The 13,695-nt window shown below is 43.2% G+C and overlaps 1 non-coding gene across 1 annotated transcript; it reads left to right on the plus strand.

The window, feature by feature from the left end:
* Positions 1–616: 616 nt before the first annotated feature.
* LOC144501717 (U2 spliceosomal RNA) lies at positions 617–816 on the plus strand. The gene has a single exon (XR_013499179.1). It is a non-coding gene; the product is annotated as a U2 spliceosomal RNA (small nuclear RNA).
* Positions 817–13,695: the final 12,879 nt, after the last annotated feature.

Below are 13,695 nucleotides of genomic sequence, written 5' to 3' on the forward strand. Positions count from 1 at the left end.
TCTTTTAAATTACCCCTCTCTACCTACAAATACAAAAATGACAGAAGAATCTTAGAAAATGGGTTGAGAATTATCCAATTTACAAAACAAATTGTTGAAAAGTACTGGTGGGAATTGTTTTCAAGCAGTGACGCTTCTGCACAAGCAGAATTATGTCAACTCCCCAGGGCCAGCTGTTGCCATGGGGTACTAAAGGAGCAATGCTATGGAAGTGATTTTCTCCCTTCTATGAGACACAGACATGTATCAACAATGATTCAGAGTTCCAAGATTTTGATGCAAAGAGGCTGGATTTTATGTGCTCCTGTTGGGTGTGTTTTTAGTGGGAGGAGAGGCGTGGCATGTAAATTAGGATGACTGCCTAGCCCACAACAATCTTGCCCACCCCTGAGCTCACCCATAACATGATAATTAGGGATCAATTGAGCTTGTGAACAATCCAAATAACCTCAATATTATGCTGCCACACCATAATACAGCTGGCATGAGAAGTCGGGCAGGAATAGGCAGGCTGTTTTTAAAAGCATGGAAAGGAAGGGGAAAGTACTATCTTCAGGGGCTGCCCTTTGTGGATGGGTGGGTACCCCTCCTCCCGCTTCTAAGGTAGTACCTGTAATGTCCTTCTCGGCCTTTTGGCTAAGATCAAGTGTAGTATGGACAGGCAGCGCTTGGTTGAGATCATTAGGTTACATTTAAGCTTCATTTGAAGCAATTTTTAAAAGCGGCATCTTGGCCTTTTGGCTAAGATGCAAATGAGATCAAGCCTTGGAGGAGGTGAGTCTGCACCTACTCCAATCAGCTTGGCTCATGTAGATCAGGCCCAAGGCAGGAGTGTAGGCCCTGTCTTGTCAGCTTGGATTGGAAATGGTTCAACTTGTTGAGACTCTGAATTGGACTTGATTTGATTGAATTGGAAAAGTATTTTAAAAAGTACCTGTAATGTCCTAAGTATGTCCCTAAGTGTTGTGGGTTTGAACAGAAAAAGAAAAGACTTTGTTTGCACATGTAGATTCAAACATATACACAACAGGTTTTATTGAAGAGCTGCTCTCTGCTCTGCATCAAATACAAAACTGAAAGTAAAGCACGCTAATGACTCTGCAAACACGCTAATGCCATCACCATCAAATCATGTGATCAGCTCTTAAAGCAACCATGCAACCCTTTTAAATATATTAAAGTTACCCCCACCCCCTTTTATTTCTCCTTCCCTGCTGCCCAAATCCAGCTGCTCCCATCCTCTGGCAGCTTCAGAGGGTGGAATTTCCTCCCCAGCGAAGTCCCACACTACATCAATTTAGCCCGCTCACAGTGTGTTATGGCTGTGGAGCGGGCTGCCATGAAGGAAGTGGATTTCTTACTGGCTTTTCTTCTGTGGGATGGGCCATTCACAACCACCACCTCCCTCCCCCCCTCCCACCCCCCCAAACCCACCAACACTCCCCCCTCTCACAGTACGCAGCGCAATGCCACTGAAGTAAAGGAAATATATGTCCAAGGCTGAATGGTGGGTGAATTGAAGGTGATAACGCTTGTGATTTTCTGTTCCCACTGTGTCAGGTTCCCCCACAGCAGATTCAAACATCTGTTGACTTTGGCGGGACTGGAAGATCCCACTGACGGTAGGATTGGCAAATTCCAGCCAAAGTTCCAGACAAATTGTGACTTCAAGAACAAAAGAAAAAAATATCAAGAAATATATCTGACTCAGATCAACCAGAATGCCATCTGCTTAGGAAAGCCAGTCCTCAGAATTTTATTATCAAATAATTTTGAAATATTTGCACGTTTAACTCTGGAATACTTGCACAGATGGCAGTAGCTCATGGTTTTACAGAAAATACATCTGACTGGTAGAAGGGAATTCTCTCTCTCAGACACATTACTCCTTCAGAGACAGTAATCTTTAAATCGGAAAGCTGGTATTATTTTGTTTGAAGCAGAAGTGATCCTAATTGAGCCAGTTCAGGTTAATTTGTCCCGAACCCTTATTTGACCAAATTTAAAGAACTGTAGGTCCCAGTTGATCTGACAGATTCCCACAAGGTTACAATGAGTACACTTCTAAAATAGTCCCTTAGTTATGGAACACTTTAAAACATCATAAGGATGTGATGTAAGGGCAAGTTCTTGTGTTTTTTCTAAAGAGGGTTGTTCAACAGCAAGAATCTCCCTTTGTTGAATCTTTCACAATCATCAATTGTCCATCTTACTCCATTTCAATAGCTCTTTGTAATTTTTATCAGTATAATATACAAAGGCTAGGCCAGGCTGCTTTTACTCTAACTTTAAGAAATATTCTGACATAGTGGAGTTGGTTCTTGTGGTTGAAACTTTGAAAATGTAGGCTCTCCAATAATAGAACAACCTGATTTAGATCTTGTCTTCCCCGTTATCGGTATCAGAATGTACCTCAAGAGACTTACTTGGACAACTGGCTGGTGTGACATTTTTTTATTTATGACCTGCTGCTTGTCTGCAAACAGATGTGCTTTCACTCCAACCTGATACCATTATCTTGTTGTATGAGAAAACATCCATGGTTGATATGCATCTAAAAACTTTTGCAATGGAATTGTAAAATTGTTGTAGATTGTTTAAAGTGGAATAAATTGTTATCCAACATGCGTTTTATTTTAAAATTATGCTAGGTTTTTGAGCAAGAAAGACCATTAGAGTCATGTTTAAAAAATGCATTTCCTGTACGCTTACTCCACCGCTGAGTCCAGTTTTAGTCCCCAGCCTGCAAATCACAGGCAAGGATTAAAGAGTTGGAGGCCCAGGCCATTGGCAATGATCACTGCATCCCGAAGGGTGTCGAGATTGTCGGAGGACTACTTTATAGCTCATTGACAGAGTGGGCTGAAGGTCTCTCTGCTTTAATTTACCCATCTCACAAGAGCTGCTTTAAGGCTTGTTACATACACACTCTGGGTGCAATCTTACCGACCGTTCACGTCACTGCAGTGAGGTCGGAGAATTTGGCGCCCAACCAAATCTCTGTTCACTGCAGCTGTTCGTGACATTATCACGAATGGTGATAACATTCCAGCCTTTGGTTCTATATTGAAGCGATTCACTGGACAAGGCTAGGGAACCTGGTCCCAGATGTGACCAAGGTCAACACTGCAATTTTCATTCGAATAGAGATGTGTTCCAAAAACAGAGTGCAATTTTAAGTTGAAATGAGTCGATACTTGGTCTTTGTTGTCCAGAAGCTGTTTCTTCTATTGTCTACTCTTGCAGCAGTTGTGAAAAATCTTAGCAACTTGCACATCAGACTTGCACCATTTTACTTTCACTTTGAACTTGGTGGACTACTAAATTAAGGCAGATTTTTCAGTCTAGTGTAACTAAAAATATCGATTTATGATTGAAATAAAAAAAGAATCAAACTAATTCAGTAAATAGCATTAAACAGGATAATGAGCACAAGTAGATGCAATTAGCAATGCCAATTTGGAGTTAATCTGTCCTTCTTAAAGATTTATTTTGATGTAGTGAACACAGTGGAAGGAAAATCAACATAATTCCAATTTTTTAACCTTTAGAAAGTGACTTTGATGCATAGAAATCAGTAATAAAAATTAACCTCCGCAGATACAAAAGCTAAAGATTACAGAAGATGGTCGAGTAATTGTTAGGTCAACAGGAATGTACAAGATCCTCTCAGAAACAGACGATAACCTGCTGAGTGGAACAGATGAGGGCTGATTTTCTGCTTTAATTATGATGCCTTTATGTCGTTAATTGGTTTTGTGAGGATGGAAAATCAACAAGAGGGTGGCTGAGCCAGCTTTCTGTCCTCTTGCAGAATTTTCCATCAAACTTGATGTATACAGTCAATCCAACCCTCCAGCTTTAATGGAATAGCAGGACGCCTTGGCAGGTGGGTGAGGACATCCCAAAATGGAGACCGAGCTGACTCTAACTTTCACAAGGCAGAGGTGAGCAAAGGCACGACCCTGCCAACTGTGGCTACAGGGTGAGCATAACATATCTCCAGATGTCCGAATGACAGTGCCTCAGAAGACTGAATCTCTGAAGGGAGATGCTCACAACCTTCTGTGACGTGCTGTCTGCGGAGATTTCCTCCAACTTTATGGGTGGTCACCCAAAGCCTGTGGTGTAAAAAGTAACTGGCCTTGAATTTCTTCACCTCTGGGTCAGTCCAGACAGTATTACAAAAAAATAGATTAGCTAGCTGAAATACAGATAATAAATCACATTTTTATATAATTAGGACTTGTCTTAGTATTGAATAATAGTTACCTTTTTTAAAACATAGCAAACAGAGCTCACCCAGAAACCTTTGCAGGCACATCGGGATATCTTTGAATCATACACAGCAGATAGAACTTTTCCAAACTCTTTCATATAAACGTACTAGCACAGGCTGTTACTAAAGGTCAAAAAAGGATATAGATATCCCAGCATATGAATATTCTAAAAAAAACTGAATATGTTAAGCCCTGTCTATTCTACATTCTAAATGACTTATATTTAAGGAAAGAAAGGTTGAAAGAATATCACACATACCAGGGACAAATTTATCTGACAAAGGGCATTTGAAGTTTATAAGAAGGATTCATCACACATTGGCTTTATTATATATTGTCTACTCTTGATACCAATGACACACAACAATCTGGATACTATTTCACGAAATGTAGAACAACGTTTTTGATGCTCTAAGCCACTGTACATACTCACAATGGCACTGGTTGCTTAGGAATCCAGTGAACGAGGATCCTCCTCAGGTGGGCAGTCCATCCACAGATCTCCCAATGTAACTTTGGAATGGCTGGTCAGACCATCCTATCAACTGCAAAAACAATATTCTTGAAGGCTGTGTCTTTATACACCACCCTGACCATCCTGGAAGAAGGTAATATCCTTTGATGGTTATGGGGCAGCATGGTAGCACAGTGGTTAGCACTGCTGCTTCACAGTACCAGGGACCTGGTTTCGATTCCCGGCTTGGGTCACTGTCTGTGTGAAGTTTGCACGTTCTCCCTCATGTTTGCGTGGGTTTCCTCCCACATTCTGAAAGACGTGCTGGTTAGGTGCATTGGCCCAAACAGGCGCCGGACTGTGGCGATTAGGGGAATTTCACAGTGACTTCATTGCAGTGTTAATGTAAGCTTTACTTGTGACTAATAAATAAACTTTACTTTACTTTATCTTTTTTGGGCAAGAGGTCATTCACTTACAGCTCCAAAAAGGGGTTATAATCCATTTGAACATGGAGAACTTACAAAGAACAAAGAATAATACAGCACAGGAACAGGCCCTTCGGCCTTCCAAGCCTGCGCCGCTCATGTGCCCACTAGACCATTCTTTTGTATCCCTCTATTCCCAGTCTGTTCATGTGGCTATCTCGATAAGTCTTAAACGATCCCAGCGTGTCCACCTCAATCACCTTGCTTGGCAGTGCATTCCAGGCCCCCACCACCCTCTGTGTAAAATACGTCCCCCTGACATCTGTGTTGAACCTTGCCCCCCTCACCTTGAACCCGTGACCCCTTGTGTTCATCACCTCCGACCTGGGAAAAAGCTTCCCACTGTTCACTCTATCTATGCCCTTCATAATTTTATACACCTCTATTAGGTCGCCCCTCATCCTCCATCTTTCCAGGGAGAACAACCCCAGTTTACCCAATCTCTCCTCATAGCTAAGACCCTCCATACCAGGCAACATCCTGGTAAAACTTCTCTGTACTCTCTCCAAAGCCTCCACGTCCTTCTGGTAGTGTGGCGACCAGAACTGGACGCAGTATTCCAAGTGTGGCCTAACCATCGTTCTATACAGCTGCAACATCAGATGCCAACTTTTATATTCTATGCCCCATCCAATAAAGGCAAGCATGCCATATGCCTTCTTCACCACCCTCTCCACCTGTGCTGCCACCTTTAAGGATCTGTGGACTTGTACACCCAGGTCCCTCTGTGTGTCGATACTCCTGATGGTTCTGCCATTTATTGTTAGCTCCCCCTTACATTAGATCTACTGAAATGCATCACTTCGCATTTATCTGGATTAAATTCCATCTGCCATTTCTCCGCCCAATGTTCCAGCCGATCTATATCCTGCTGTATTCTCTGACAATGTTCATCACTATCCGCAACTCCAGCAATCTTCGTGTCGTCCGCAAACTTACTGATCACACCAGCTACATCTTCCTCCAAATCATTTATATATATCACAAACAGCAGAGGTCCCAGTACAGAGCCCTGCGGAACACAACTAGTCACAGACCTCCAACTGGAAAAAGACCCCTCCACTGCTACCCTCTGTCTTCTATGGCTAAGCCAGTTTTCCACCCATCTAGCTAGCTCACCTTTTATCCCGTGAGATTTAACCTTTTGCACCAGACTGCCATGAGGGACCTTGTCAAACGCTTTACTAAAATCCATATAGACGACCCTTCCCTCGTCAATCGTTTTTGTCACCTCCTCAAAAAACTCAACCAAATTTGTGAGGCATGACCTCCCTCGTACAAAACCATGCTGTCTATCGCTAATGAGATTATTCAGTTCTAAATGCGCATATATCCTATCTCTAAGAATCTTCTCCAACAACTTCCCTATCACGGGCGTCAAGCTCACCGGCCTATAATTACCTGGGTTATCCTTGCTACCCTTCTTAAATAACGGGACCACATTTGCTGTCCTCCAATCCTCTGGGACCTCACCTGTGTCCAGTGAAGAGACAAAGATTTCTGTTAGAGGCCCAGCAATTTCATCTCTTGCCTCCCTGAGGAGTCTAGGATAGATGCCATCTGGCCCTGGGGATTTGTCTGTCTTAATGTTTCCTAAAAAACCTAACATTTCCTCCCTTGTAATTGAGATTTTTTCTAACGGGTCAACACATTTCTCTGAGACAATACCAGTCAACATGTCCTTCTCCTTTGTGAATACTGATGCAAAGTGTTCGTTTAGGATCTCACCTACTTCCTTTGGTTCTAAGCATAATTCCGCTCCTTTGTCCCTGAGAGGTCCGATTCTTTCCCTAACAACCTTCTTGTTCCTAACGTATGTATAAAATGCCTTGGATTCTCCTTAATCCTGTCTGCCAAGGACATTTCGTGACCCCTTTTTGCCCTTCTAAGTCCCTGTTTGAGTTCTTTTCTAGTTTCTCTGTATTCCTCCAGTGTTCCATCTATTTTTAGCTGCCTGGACCTCATGTACGCCTCTTTTTTCTTTTTGATTGGACCCACAATTTCACTGGTTATCCACGGCTCTCGAATCCTACCTTTCCTATCCTTCCTCTTTACAGGCACATGCCTGTCCTGCAGTCCTATCAACTGCTCCTTAAAAGACTCCCACATGCCAGATGTGGATTTACTCTCGAACAGCCTCTCCCAATCAACAGCCACCAAATCCTGCCTAATCTGGCTGTAGTTAGCCTTCCCCCAATTCAGCACCTTACCCATAGGACAACACTCATCTTTTTCCATTACTATCCTAAAGTTTACAGAATTGTGGTCACTATTTGCCACATGTTCCCCTACTGCAACTTTGATGACCTGACCGGGCTCATTCCCCAGTACTAGGTCCAGTATAGCCCCCTCTCTAGTTGGACTGTCAACATATTGTTCCAAAGAAGCTTCCTGTACACATGTTATAAATTCTTCCCAATCCAGGCCCCCAGCCCTAAGCGATTTCCAGTCAATGCGAGGGAAATTAAAATCTCCCACTACAACAACCCTATTTTTTCTGCACCTGTCCAGAATCTCCTTACATATCCATTCCTCAACTTCCCGTCGGCTGTTGGGAGGCCTGTAGTATACCCCCAGCATAGTGACTGTGCCCTTCCTGTTTATGAGCTCCACCCACAGTGACTCGTTACCTGGCCCTTCCATATTGTCCACCCTCTGTACTGCTGTAATATGCTCCCTAACCAGCATTGCTACTCCCCCACCTCTCCTAGCCCCTCCTCTGTCTCGCCTAAAACACTTTATACCCCGGAATATTCAGCTGCCAGTCCTGTCCTTCTTTTAACTAAGTCTCCGTCACTGCAACCACATCCAAGTTCCGCGCAAGAATTAAGGCTCTAAGCTAGTCTTGTCTTGCCTGTGACACTCCTTGCATTGAAGCAGATGCACTCCAGACCTCCAGGCCCACTGAGGTCATCCTCCCCCAGAATGCTTTTCCTCTTAGATAGCCTTGTCTTGGCCCCAACCTCGTCCCCAGCCTCTATGTTTATTGATCTATTGTTCTGATCCCCACCCCCCTGCCACATTAGTTTAAATCCACCCGAACCACACTAGCAAAACTCCCAGCTAGGATATTCGTTCCCCTCCAGTTTAGGTGCAACCCGTCCTTCTTGTACAGGTGCCATCCTCTCTTGAAGACTTCCCAGTGATCCACGAATTTGAAACCCTCCCTCCTGCACCAGTCCTTTAGCCACATGTTCAGCTGTGCAGTCTCCCTGTTCTTATCCTCACTAGCTTGTGGCACTGGGAGTAGTCCAGAGATCGCTACCCTAGAGGCCCTGCTTTTTAGCCTACTACCCAACTCCCTGAATTGCTCTCGCAGGACCTCCCTGCTCTATCTGCCTACGTCATTTGCACCAATGTGGACAATGGTGTCTGTCTGGTTACCCGCCTTTTTTCGGATGCTTCCTACCTGCTCAGAGACATCAGAGACCTTAGTGGAATTTCTCAACCTGCAGCCCATGATTTTCACAGATGCCATATTCAGGCACGCCCATGAGTCCATCTCTTATACCAGTGACAATGTCAGTCAAGTAGAAAGATCCAGAGGTTTTGCATTCAAGGCTGAATTTCCAAAGGTGTAAGTGGTCACTGATTGAACACATATTTGTAATAAAAGCTCTATCTGGAGAGCCTCCTGGGAGATGTTGCGGTACATAAGCTTCCCGAGGATCTCCCATTGCCATGTCGAGTAACATGTCTGCTTCATGCTGCCGTGTGCACTTGGCCAAGACACTAGCCAATCTCATGTTTAAGACACATCACACCTTTCCATTTGAATCCATCTGTGAAATGGTTACACACTCACCTTAGCAGACTATAAGAGGTCATTAGGCCTTTTGTAGCACTGCAGCCATGTGTCCATTGGACAATCCATGGCTGCTGACTCCCCACGTGACCACGGTCAAAGCCTGCTTTGGTTTGGTTGGAAAGTCTCCTCCTCCCATCTTGATGCACAGTTTTGAGGAGGATTTGCAGGGAATCATTATTAAACCGTGGGGCCATCCTTGGTCTGGACCTCTCAGCATCTGCTGGCTACATCCTCTCTGCCATCTGTGGAGAGACAAAGAGTGTGAAAGGATAAAAATTGAGTCTTTTCCGAAACACCTATTATTCATAAGGGGAATGGGACAAGTGTACACAAATGTTCGTTCCTCCCTGACAGGGATTCTGAATAGCTCACAACTAGTACAACAGTTATCGACATTTAAACACAAGCTCTTACCAACTACTGCTGCTCCAATCAATCAAGGGATTTCAAAGTCTGCAACCTTCAGCCTCCAGAGCACCAATCATGCTGCAGCTGCCACATCAATGTGCAAATGGGTGGTTAGAAACAATATCTGAGGTGGAATTCTCTGGCCACGCTCGCTTCAAAACCGGAGAATCCTGCCTGATGTCAATGGACCTTTACATGGTCCGCCCCCACCGGCCCACTACAATTCCCATGGCGGGCAGGACGGGAGAATTCCGGCCCAGCTTCCCGGTCTTCCTCCTGTCCCCAGCCTTTCAATCCTGATTGGGCGCACTGCCCACTGCTCTACTCAGTATTTGACAGTCTTCTCGCTGGGTGCCCATTAATTGGTTGTAAGACACTTTCCAAAGACAGGACAGGGTTTGGCAAACCTGCCCACCACAAAGACACAGAAAATTAACCCCATTGTGGTAAAAGCTGGCTCTGCCCAGAAAACAAATCACACCACCTTATCAGATTCCTCAGCACTGGGTTTTCTAATGATTGTATACTGGAATTCCTGTGACATCATTGACTGCGTCTTCATTAGTCTCTTTATCTCATAATAGCTGGCACTCCAGTTCTGATCCTAGTCATCCTCCACTATTGTGGGAATTGCTCCAGTGCTCCCTTAGTGTTACAATGTCATTAGATGCAACCCGACAAGAAGGCTCTTAAAAGTTAAGCTTTTTGTTTGGATGCAAGACCCTATTGGACACTTTTTAAAAGATTGGATTTCTTTTTTCTCTATTCTTTCATGGGATGTAAGCTTTGTTGGCAAGGCCAGCATTAACTGTCCATCCTTAATTGTCCTTGAACTGAGTGGCTTGATAGGCTATTTCAGGGGGGACAATGAAGTGTTGACCACATTGCTGTAGGTTTGGAGTCTCATGGAGGCCTGCCCAAGTAAGAATGGCAAATTTCCTTCCCTAAAGGACATTAGTGAAGCAAATCAGTTTTAAATGTAATATCCCTTTTAATTTACTAACAAAATGACACCAATTTAACTAGCAAATAATACTGTATAATTTTAAAGCCATTTTCAATTATTTAATATCCCAGGCAGTGGACTAGGGTTCTCTGATTAAAAATGATGAATGAGATAAGCCCATTTTAACCTGTTTTGACTAAACTGCATCAAGTTACCACTCTTAAGTATAAGTGTGTAGTGGAGACGCAGTAGTAAAGGCTTTTTAAAAGACAATTTTGTCTTTAAAAAAGCGCTTAGACAGTTACATGGGTAAGATGGGTATAGAGGGATATGGACCAAATGCAGGCAATTGGGACTAGCTTAGGGGTTTAAAAAAAAAAGGCGGCATGGTCAAGTTGGGCCGAAGGGCCTGTTTCCATGCTTTAAACCTCCATGGCTCTATAACAGGGAGTCCTTTTTGAACCAATGTTTTTGTCAAAGATTATATTCTAAAATGTTAGTTTACAATATTCTAAAATGTTAGTTTTAAAATTATTTCATGGGATGCGGGCACTTCTGGTTAGGCCAGCATTTATTGCCCATCCCTAATTGCCATTGAGAAGGTGGTTGTTGTGTTATAAAGGTGTTTGGCAGAGCAATGGTTAACACAGAACTGGAGAATAGCACCATCCAAGGTATGGTGTATAGAGTTACATGGTAAGAGACTTTGAGAGAACAATCTATAGGGAATACTTTGGAAGTAGCCTACCTGCATGGAAGCAATACCATGCATGCCAGTAACCTGAGGTCTGTAAACAGTTAAAAACTGACAACAAATAGTTCATTTAAACAATCAAGTCTCAAGATCTCAGTGAGACATCTAAAGAACTATAATAGAACAGTGGTGGTAAGCTGCCTTCTTAAAACTTTGCAGTCTATATAAGAACATAAGAAATAGGAGCAGGAGTAGGCCATCTAGCCCCTCGAGCCTGCCCCGCCATTCAATAAGATCATGGCTGATCTGACGTGGATCAGTACCACTTACCCGCCTGATCCCCATAACCCTTAATTCCCTTACCGATCAGGAATCCATCCATCCGCGCTTTAAACATATTCAGCGAGGTAGCCTCCACCACCTCAGTGGGCAGAGAATTCCAGAGATTCACCACCCTCTGCGAGAAGAAGTTCCTCCTCAACTCTGTCTTAAACCGACCCCCCTTTATTTTGAGGCTGTGTCCTCTAGTTTTAACTTCCTTACTAAGTGGAAAGAATCTCTCCGCCTCCACCCTATCCAGCCCCCGCATTATCTTATAAGTCTCCATAAGATCCCCCCTCATCCTTCTAAACTCCAACGAGTACAAACCCAATCTCCTCAGCCTCTCCTCATAATCCAAACCCCTCACCTCCGGTATCAACCTGGTGAACCTTCTCTGCACTCCCTCCAACGCCAATATATCCTTCCTCATATAAGGGGACCAATACTGCACACAGTATTCCAGCTGCGGCCTCACCAATGCCCTGTACAGGTGCATCAAGACATCACTGCTTTTATATTCTATCCCCCTCGCAATATAGGCCAACATCCCATTTGCCTTCTTGATCACCTGTTGTACCTGCAGACTGGGCTTTTGCGTCTCATGCACAAGGACCCCCAGGTCCCTTTGCACGGTAGCATGTTTTAATTTGTTTCCATTGAGATAGTAATCCCATTTGTTATTATTTCCTCCAAAGTGTATAACCTCGCATTTATCAACGTTATACTCCATTTGCCATATCCTCGCCCACTCACTCAGCCTGTCCAAATCTCTCTGCAGATCTTCTCCGTCCTCCACACGATTCACTTTTCCACTTATCTTTGTGTCATCTGCAAACTTCGTTACCCTACACTCCGTCCCCTCCTCCAGATCATCTATATAAATGGTAAATAGTTGCGGCCCGAGTACCGATCCCTGCGGCACGCCACTAGTTACCTTCCTCCAACCGGAAAAACACCCATTTATTCCGACTCTTTGCTTCCTGTCGGATAGCCAGTCCCCAATCCACTTTAACACACTACCCCCAACTCCGTGTGCCCTAATCTTTTTCAGCAGCCTTTTATGGGGCACCTTATCAAACGCCTTTTGGAAATCCAAAAACACCCCATCCACCGGTTCTCCTCCATCAACCGCCCTAGTCACATCTTCATAAAAATCCAACATGTTCGTCAAGCACGACTTTCCCCTCATGAATCCATGCTGCGTCTGATTAATCGAACCATTTCTATCCAGATGCCCTGCTATCTCCTCTTTAATAATGGATTCCAGCATTTTCCCTACTACAGACGTTAAGCTGACCGGCCTATAGTTACCCGCCTTTTGTCTCCTTCCTTTTTTAAACAGCGGCGTAACATTAGCCGTTTTCCAATCAACCGGCACTACCCCAGAATGCAACGAGTTTTGATAAATAATCACTAACGCATCCACTATTACCTCTGACATTTCTTTCAATACCCTGGGATGCATTCCATCCGGACCCGGGGACTTGTCCACCTTCAGTCCCATTAGTCTACCCAGCACTGCCTCTCTGGTAACATTAATTGTATTAAGTATTTCTCCTGCTGCCAACCCTCTATCGTTAATATCCTGCTGCCAACCCTCTATCGTTAATATGGTGTAGGTAAAACTGTAGCGTTCTTAGGAATTGATCGCAGTTGTTCACAGCAGATTTTATGTTTTGTGATTATATAAATGAGTTTGAATAAAATCTTAAGGGAAAAATTGCTTCTGAAAACGAGTGCAATTTTGCAAATTGCATCTAAATCATGGCTGTACCCAAAGGTGAAACTTTAATCTGCATTTGGTGAATCATTTTGCTGACAATAGAACATTTACAATTATCATTCATCTGATGCATAAAACTAAAGTTGTATCCATAAATGTTGGAAATTCTGCTAGACTTCATTAAAATACAGTTTCTATAATAAAACCAATTACGAAACACCTTTGTACAAATTTTACAGCAAATTGCAAAAATGAAATCTTTGAAGTATGTTTCAGAATTAATATAAATTAGTGTAGAGAACAATTTATATGATCATTTTTTAAATGCATTGCAATAATGAAACAAGGTAATAATATTTGATAATCAGTTTAAGACAGCACGTGTACAAGTAATAAGGAAAAGTTTAGATTAATTTCTCCATAATCTTCTGAGTAAGTGATAAAACATTTCATAATGATGGGATCAAATTATAAGAACTAACTATTATCTAACAATCAGAGTTTATAATATTACAATTGGTGGTGGGTTTTTTTCTGTTACGACTGAGAACAGCCAAATCATAGCATAGAAGG

This window comes from Mustelus asterias, chromosome 1 (genome assembly GCF_964213995.1).
Source record: "Mustelus asterias chromosome 1, sMusAst1.hap1.1, whole genome shotgun sequence".
NCBI classification, from domain to species: Eukaryota; Metazoa; Chordata; class Chondrichthyes; order Carcharhiniformes; family Triakidae; genus Mustelus; species Mustelus asterias.